Source organism: Pelobates fuscus, chromosome 3, assembly GCF_036172605.1.
Source record: "Pelobates fuscus isolate aPelFus1 chromosome 3, aPelFus1.pri, whole genome shotgun sequence".
Classification (NCBI taxonomy): Eukaryota; Metazoa; Chordata; class Amphibia; order Anura; family Pelobatidae; genus Pelobates; species Pelobates fuscus.
The window spans coordinates 254,852,598-254,861,335 of NC_086319.1; positions in this window are offsets into that span (position 1 = coordinate 254,852,598).

Consider the following 8,738-nt stretch of genomic DNA (forward strand, 5'->3'; position numbering starts at 1 on the left):
CTAAATGATATGTATGTACCCAGGATTCCATATTGTGAGCATGAAAATTAAACAAGTCATTTTAGTTTGTGTTGGTATAGTATTCACCAACTATAGGTCAGGGCACAAACTTTAGTGCCAACCATTTTTAGTTGTTCATGGAAGTAGAGCTAAATCTGCTCTTCTTACAGGAAAAAATAATTTGAGTTAGCATTTCAAAATACAACTTTGTGTCACTTTAAAATGCTTAAACTGTAGCATAGAGAATACACTGTTAAGTGACCATTTTCTATGTATGTGAAATACCGTATTTATTCGAGTATAACGCGCACACGTGTATAACGCGCACCCCTAATTTTCGATAAAAAATCGGTATAAAATTTTATACCGATTTTTAATCTAAAATTAGGGTGCTTGTTATACTCGAATAAATATTCGAGTGGGTGCTCGATAATACCGACCGCCGGGCTCATTACAAGCCCGGCGGTCCTGGGGGGGTGGGCAGCAAGCGTTTACTCACCTCCGTGCAGCTCCTCCAGCTTCCCAGTGTAAATCTCGCGAGACCCGCGGCCAGCTCTGACGACGTCAGAGCTGGCCGCGGGTCTCGCGAGATTTACACTGGGAAGCTGGAGGAGCTGCACGGAGGTGAGTAAACGCTTGCTGCCCACCCCCCCAGGACCGCCGGGCTTGTAATGAGACCGGCAGTCCTGGGAGGTATATTTATTCGAGTATAACGCGCACCCCTAATTTTAAATTAAAAATCGGTTTAAAAAAATGCGCGTTATACTCGAATAAATACGGTATTTATATAGAAGTGTTAATTTAAATTCCCTTCAAATTGCATGTTGTAAATTATTTAAAATAACAACAACTAGTTTTGTAACAATTCTGGCATCATGAGATATTGTTACAATTGCATATCTAAAGCAGACTTTAGCATATTTAACAAGGTGCTGGAAATCTGAATTTTGTTAACTTTTAAATGTTCTCCACGTTTGTTTGTGTGTGTGTGTGTATGTATATGTGTATATATATATATATATATATATATATATATATATACACATGTTTTGTAATTGCCCCCCTAATTCTGTCCCTGGCCCCCCATGTGTACCCCCCTAAATATGAATGCTGGAGACGCCACTGACCAGGTGACCTGGCAAAGCCAGACAGAGACTTATCTTTGAGTTGAAATGTTGCCAGGTCACCCTTTTGTGGCTATTATAAGGACACTTTTGCAACTTTAAGAAGACTTAAATATGTATTTCATGGCTGTATGATCGTGATGGGGGTGGTGATCCTTCAAAGTCGGTCAGTTGTTGTACCTAACACCCCTGCTTCCGCTCTCTTTAACCCCTTAAGGACCAAACTTCTGGAATAAAATGGAATCATGACATGTCACACACGTCCTGTGTCCTTAAGGGGTTAAAGAAAATAATGTTTTAAAAAATGAACAGTTGGACGTACATTAAAAGCAAGTGGCGAGTTCCATGCTCAAACATGCTTACAGTCTAAAGGGAGTGGGGTATAATCACACAAAAGGAGTAATCTCAGTTAACAATAAAATGAATGTGATGGTAGTCACCATTGCTGAGACTATATAAACCAGCGTTTCCCAATTGATGTTCCGAGGAACCCTAGGGTTCTGCAAGAACACAATTGGGGTTCCGCCAACATTTTAAAAAATAAAATGGCCGCGGGCAGCGAGGGAGCAGTGATCACCCTGTTCAGCTCCCTCGCCCGCACAGCAGTGATGCTCGAGTCGGAATATTACGTCACTCCGGCTCCAGCATCATTAAGAGGCCGCACTCACGATAGCCGCTGGACTCCATGGACCGCATGCTCAGCCCAACAGCACCACTGGACCCCAGGCACCGCACGCTCAACCCAGCAGCCCCACTGGACCAATTGGACATCGAGACTCCATGACAGCACTCCCAAAGGTAGGGGGGTTGGGTGGAGTAATAAATTGTATATGTGTCTGTTAGGAAGTTTGTATGTGTTTGTGTGTCTGTCAAAGAGTATATGTGTGCTTGTCACTTTGTGTGTGAGTGTGTATGTGTTTGTCAGTGAGAATGTATGTGCTTGTCAGTGAGAGTGTATATGTGTTTGCATGTGTACTGTAAAAGAGTATGTGTGTTTGTCAGTGAGAGTATGTGTCTGTCAAAGAGTGTGTGTGTTTGTCATTGAGAGTGTATGTGTGCCTGTCAAAGAGTATGTGTGTCTGATTGTATCAGTGTATGTATCTGTGTGTATGTGTCACTGTGTGTATCTAAGTGTGTATGTCAGTGTGTGTGTGCCAGTGTGTATCAGTGTGTTTGTATGTGCCTATGTGTATGTATGTCAGTGTGTGTGTGTCTGAGTGTGTCAGTGTGTGTATATGACACTGTGTATATGTGTCAATGTGTGTATCTGTGTGTGTGTATGTGCCAGTATGTGTATCTGTGGGTGCAAGTGTGTGTATATGTCACTGTGTGTATCTGAGTGTGTGTATTTGTGAGTCAAGATGTGTGTGTCAGTGTGTATCTGTGTGTCAAGGTGTGTGTGTCTGTGTGTCGGACTAAGGGCGCATGGGCCGAAGCAATATGGCGGATGCACTGATTTTGCATCCCCACCGTAGACCTGCAACTCTCGTTGTGAGGAGGGTCCAAGTACAGAGGCAGAGAGAGCGGCATGCTCTGCCTAAGCGGGCTGAAGCAGAGGTGGGAAGTGCTGCAGCTCAAAATCCCAGACCCCCAGTGAAGCTGAGATTCCTGCAGAGATCGGGGGCTGCAGCATGGATCCTGTTTTACCTGTCTTTGCTTGGGACAAAAGATCTAAGTACATCAGTGCGGCAGGACTCTGCTCTGTCCCTTGCCGTCATAGGATGAGACGAGCTACACGGTGGGACTCTTAAGGGCTCATGGCAACTCATTCCAACTTCTTGACATGATTTTGACAGTGATTCTAATGTTGTCATGCTTATGTGTCCACTCCTGCCATTTTACTATTATTTTACTGTTACCTTTAAATTCTTACATTCATTTTTCCACCACTCTTCTGCCCTCACTCAAGTATCTCTTTGTAAATCCAGTGGGGGGCTTCACAGGGGAACTATAATGCTAGATAATTGTCTGACCTCAGATTGCTAGTATCATTTACAACATATATTATATCTACCTGAATTTGCTTCTTATGTCTGAGATGTTTGACTTACTCTTCTCTATACAAAATGTGCTAATATCTGCCATGCCTATGTTATCCTATGTTTGACATGAATGTGCTTGTTTATGGTGTTGTAGCTTTCTCACAGCAAAAATAAAGAAGAAAAAATAAATAAAGCTGTACATGTTAGTTCCTTTTGGAACTGTGTGTCCTGTGTGGATTTGTTTAGGGATTCCAGTAACAGAGTATTTGGACCTGTTGGTTGGCTGCTTAGTCCCGCATAGCCCAGGACAAGTCAAAAAGAGAGCTAGGACAGAGAGCCACAAGTGCCTTTGTAAAGGCAGGAGCTAATCATATGACAGGCAGAGGTGGGGATACCTGCCTGAGAAAGAAGCTGAAGAGGTTAAGGCAGAGGTAATGATTTTTGTCTGGAAGAAGAAAGCTGCAGCCTGGTCGGGTGTAAGAGTTCCTGAGAGACCAAAGTCAAGCTTTGGCAACTTGGTATGAAATGCTCCAGAGTCCCCTGTGGTGAAGAAGCGGACTTGGCAGAGGTATTTGGTCGGAATATGGGAGCTCTGTCAAAATGAACATTAAAGGAGCATCAGTATGATATACTGATACAAGTATTGCAGACAAGGATAAACACGAATGTGTGATTAAATGAATATGTAAAAAATTATATCCCAGATGTACCTCACAAAAACAGATAATAAAAGCAAGAAAGGTTTTAAATGCAAAATAAATATACTTTAGAATTTGCCAAACACCATAACCACTGCAGCACACTATAGTGCTCATGTTGCCAAGAGTACCCTGTACCCTCCTCCCCCTCATTTGATGTAGTCAAAGATTTTAGAACAGTTAGATTCTTACATGGGGTTTGGCAATTGCTACTCCCCATCTCCATTTAGTTGACGAAAGAGCTGGGCACTCCTGCTTAAGAATTTCCATTAGCTCTCCTAACATTTCATAAATAATTTGTTTCAAATGTGAGCATTCATAATACAAAACAGAAAAATACTGCCATCATCGTATTTATTGTGCTAAACATAAAAGATTGCATGTAATATAGCTTTATTATAATTATTGTGTAAAAGTTAATACCTCTTTTCAGTTAATCTCCTGGCTTATCCTTGCTCGATGCGGGCAGCCATTTTAAGCCCTCTTTAGTTAGAAGCGTAGCTTATCTGTTAAGACTATGCACAATTTAAAGGTCTTACATTTTCCCCAAGTGCATTTTTGCCTAGAGCTTAGGCTGGATGTCGCTACTTGTGCATGTGCACTACACCCTGTTCCAAATTATTATGCAAATTTTATTTTTAAGTGTCACAAAGATGAAATATTTTGTTTTTCAGTTTAACTCATGGATGGCATCAGTGCCGCCACCAGAAATGTTGGGGCCCCTAACTGAGCTCAGGGTCTCCAAGCCCGCCTCCAAATCCCGCCAACATGAATACACACACAGATACAAACACATTCACTGATACAAAAGGACACAGATACACACACACACTGATACATACTAACAGACACACATACTGAAACAGACATACACGCATATAGGCATACATACTGACACACACATACTGAGACATACACATATACAGACACACAGGCATACATAGTGACAGACAGACACATACTAACATACATACAGACACACATGCATAAGGACATACAGACATACATTCATAATGACATACAGACAGACATACATACAATCATACTGGCATACAGACACTGACATCTATACACATATACATACATACACATACATACATTCATAATGACATACAGATACACATTCATACAGACAGACTGTTAGTATGTATCAGTGTGTGTGTGTGTGTGTGTGTGTGTATCTGTGTCCTTTTGTATCAGTGAATGTGTTTGTGTCTGTGTGTGTATTCATGTGGGCGGGATTTGGAGGCCCAGACCCTGAGCTCAGTTAGGGACCCCAAAATTTCTGATGGCGACCCTGACAGACATACAGACAGACAGACATACATATATACATACAGACAGACATACATGACAGACATACATACATCTCATTTTCCAGCCACCCTCCTGTTCTTACCTTTGCTTAGCAGGAGGGTGGCTGGAGCTGATGGGAGTCGGTGCGGCTCTCCCTCTTCACTGCAGGGCTGTCTCTCATCCCGCGCGGAGTGAACTGGGAGGAAGTGACCACTTCCTCACAGCAGCACTTGCTGCGTTTTTTTGGTTTTTTTTAAGGTACCCGGTCGCGCTATTGCACGGCCGCAGCGCTGACTGGGCCCCTGAAAATATAGGGCCTATCGGGTGGCCCTAAGTGCGTGGGCCATCCGATAGGCCCCATCAGCATGCGGGCCCTGGTGCAACTGCACCGGCGGCAGTTCCGCCGCTGCACGTGGGGCCTGGGCGGCCGGCCCTGGATGGCATTTTGTCTCAGGGCTCTTTTGATCACTGAAAACAATCTCAGACACCTGTGATAATTAGATTGTCAGGTGAGCCCAATTTAAGGAAAAACTACTAAAGGAGGGTGTTCCACATTATTAAGCAGAGCACCATTTTCATGCAATATGGGGAAGCAAAAGGATCTCTCTGCTGCCGAAAAGAGTGAAATAGTTCAATGCCTTGGACAAGGTATGAAAACATTAGATATTTCACGAAAACGTAAGTGTGATCATCGCACTATTAAGAGATGTGTGGCTGATTCAGAGCACTGACGGGTTCGTGCAGATAAAGGCACATTGAGGAAGATTTCTGCCAGATCCATGCATCGGATCAAGAGAGCAGCTGCTAAAATACCATTACATAGCAGCAAACAGATATTTGAAGCTGCTGGTGCCTCTGGAGTCCCATGGACATCAAGGTGTAGAGTCCTCCAGAGTCTTGCAACTGTGCATAAACCTTCTATTCGGCCACCACTAACCAATGCTCACAAGCAGAAACGGCTGCATTAGGCAGAAAAATACATGAAGACTCATTTTCAAACAGTCCTGTTCACTGATGAGTGCTGTGCAACCCAGGATGGTCCAGATGGATGGAGTAGTGGATGGTTGGTGGACGGCCACCCTGTTCCAACAAGGCTGCGACATCAGCAAGGCGGTGGTGGGTCATGTTTTGGGCTGGAATCATGGGAAGAGAGCTGGTCGGCCCCTTTAGGGTCCCCGAAGGTGTAAAGATGACCTCTGCAAAGTATGTAAAATTTCTGACTGACCACTTTCTTCCCTGGTACAGAAGGAAGAACTATGATTTCCATAATAAAATCATCTTCATGCATGACAATGCACCATCTCATGCTGCAAAGAATACCTCTGCATCAATGGCTGCTATGGGGATAAAAGGAGAGAAAGTCATGGTGTGTCCTCCATCCTCCCCTGACCTCAATCCTATTGAGAACCTTTGGAGCATGCTCAAGCAAAAGATCTATGAGGGTGAGAGGCAGTTTACATCCAAACACCAGCTCTGGGAGGCTAATCCGACATCTTGCAAACAAATTCAAGCAGAAACTGTCCAAAACCTCACAAGTTCAATGGATGCAAGACTTGTGAAGCTGCTCTCAAATAAGGGGTCCTATGTTAAAATGTAACGTGACCTGTTAAAATGTTTAAAAAGTTAAAATGTTGTTATAAGTTTGATTGAAATAGCTTTTGATTTCAGTAAATATGCTGCAAACACAACAAATGACAATTTTCAGTTCTTTACAACCTATAAAGTGTTTTGAAACTTACTGTGCGTAATAATTTGGAACAGTGCATTGTAAGTTTTTATGTTTTAAAAAATACTGTTCTCATTAGGAGGTTTGTTCAATAAAATTTGAATTGTACTCGTAATAGTTGATAACATGAGAATTATGCTGACTGTTATTTACATCAATTATTTAGGTAAATTAGACAAATATAATTTGCATAATAATTTGGAACAGGGTGTAGTTGTCATTTACCTACATGGTTTCTGGGTTTCTGACCAAAGAGGATTAAAGATGGCTGCCCTTATAGATTAAGGGTAAGCTAGGAGGTGCCTTGAAAAAAAAATATTTACTTATATGTAATCATTACAAAATAATACACAAATAGAGTACAATACCTATAATCATTCATTTTAAATAATAATGACATTGGACCTTGGATAACGTTGACAGTGTTAACACATTTAAAATAAAATATTCTTTAAAATAAATGCACAGATTTAGGAATACACTTACAGTAGTATATATTAATCCTCATTGGCCATCATATCCAACCACTGGTTACCCTTACCAGTTTATATAATGTATTAAGAGCCCACATTACTGGTTGCCTTCTAAGCTCTGGTCTCTAGGTGGTTGCGCTGCCTAAAGGTATCCTTATGCCGTTGACACTAAAGCAAACTATATATATATTTGTATTAAATATACCTTTGTACATAGCAAAAGAATAATTGCTTCTTTTGAATTGCAACATTGTGGAATCATGAAACTATTAGAAAAAGATCGAGTAGTAGAAAAAAAGTTGCTGTAACTTCACAAATCCTAGATTGTGTATTTGGCAGACAGAATATGTAACAATCAGTAAAAGTGTACGGACGCTGCTATTTGATGTGGGTCACCATTTGTGGTGAAACTAACCTCGCCACTGGGTTATGGAGAAGCCTGATTGCCAGCCTTCTGCCTCATGACTATGGACCCTCTCATCAGCCCATGCTAGACTTAAACCCCATGGCGATTTGACTGTGTTTGTGGGATCTGAGCGCTGTTTGGATATATTGAGCGCTCAGATCCAATCATCTGGGGATAGGTTGAATGTGGGGGTTCTGTTCAGTATGATAGGAATTATGTATTTTTGTGTAATTTTGCTGTTGTTGTGAATAGAGACAGTTTCTGTACCTGGAGATAGTTGGCTTACCACAGCCAATTATCTCCAAGATAGAGGACTCTGTGGAACTGGTTTTGGCTGGAAAGCCATGCTTCAGTGGTCACAAAAGACTTCGACCTAACTTTAAAACCAATGGAAGGAATTGTCTGATTTTTGAGTATGTTTGTATTTGGAGTATGCTGATTCTGAAAATGATTTTATGTGAATGTGATGTATACTTTTAAAGTTATGAATATTGTGTAAAACTGCGTATTTTCCTGCCTGTGATAATTACGTTAGCTCATTGTGTTCAGTAATTGTATCACAGGCAGAGGGGAGGATTTCTGCTGAATGAATGGGAGTGTTTAGCTGTGTTGTAATGTATTGATTGGTTTGTTCTTCAAAACCCTGTGGGCAGTACTATGTTTGTAAAATGGGCATAAAAGCAGAGTGTTTGATTAAAAGCTTCAGTTCTACTTCACCCTCAATTTGGAGTGCCGTCTCTTATTGGGGGAATCTGCTACAAGGGATTGCTATGCTTGTCATACTCCTTTGCTAAATCACTACTAAGCTCTTTTAAGAGCTTGTTCCTGCCTTGCTCTCTGGAGGAGTCTACGGTGGTTATGGTGACGGCTAGAGTGCTTGGAGTCCTCAGGAAGCGCTAGGAGCATCCTTCAACGGAGGTACCCAGTCGGGGTGCCAGGTGATCCGTTACACCATTGAACAACACAAAAAAACACTCCAAAATGTGTGTTGGTACTGACATTCTATGATGCTCAGCCAAAGACAGAACACAGA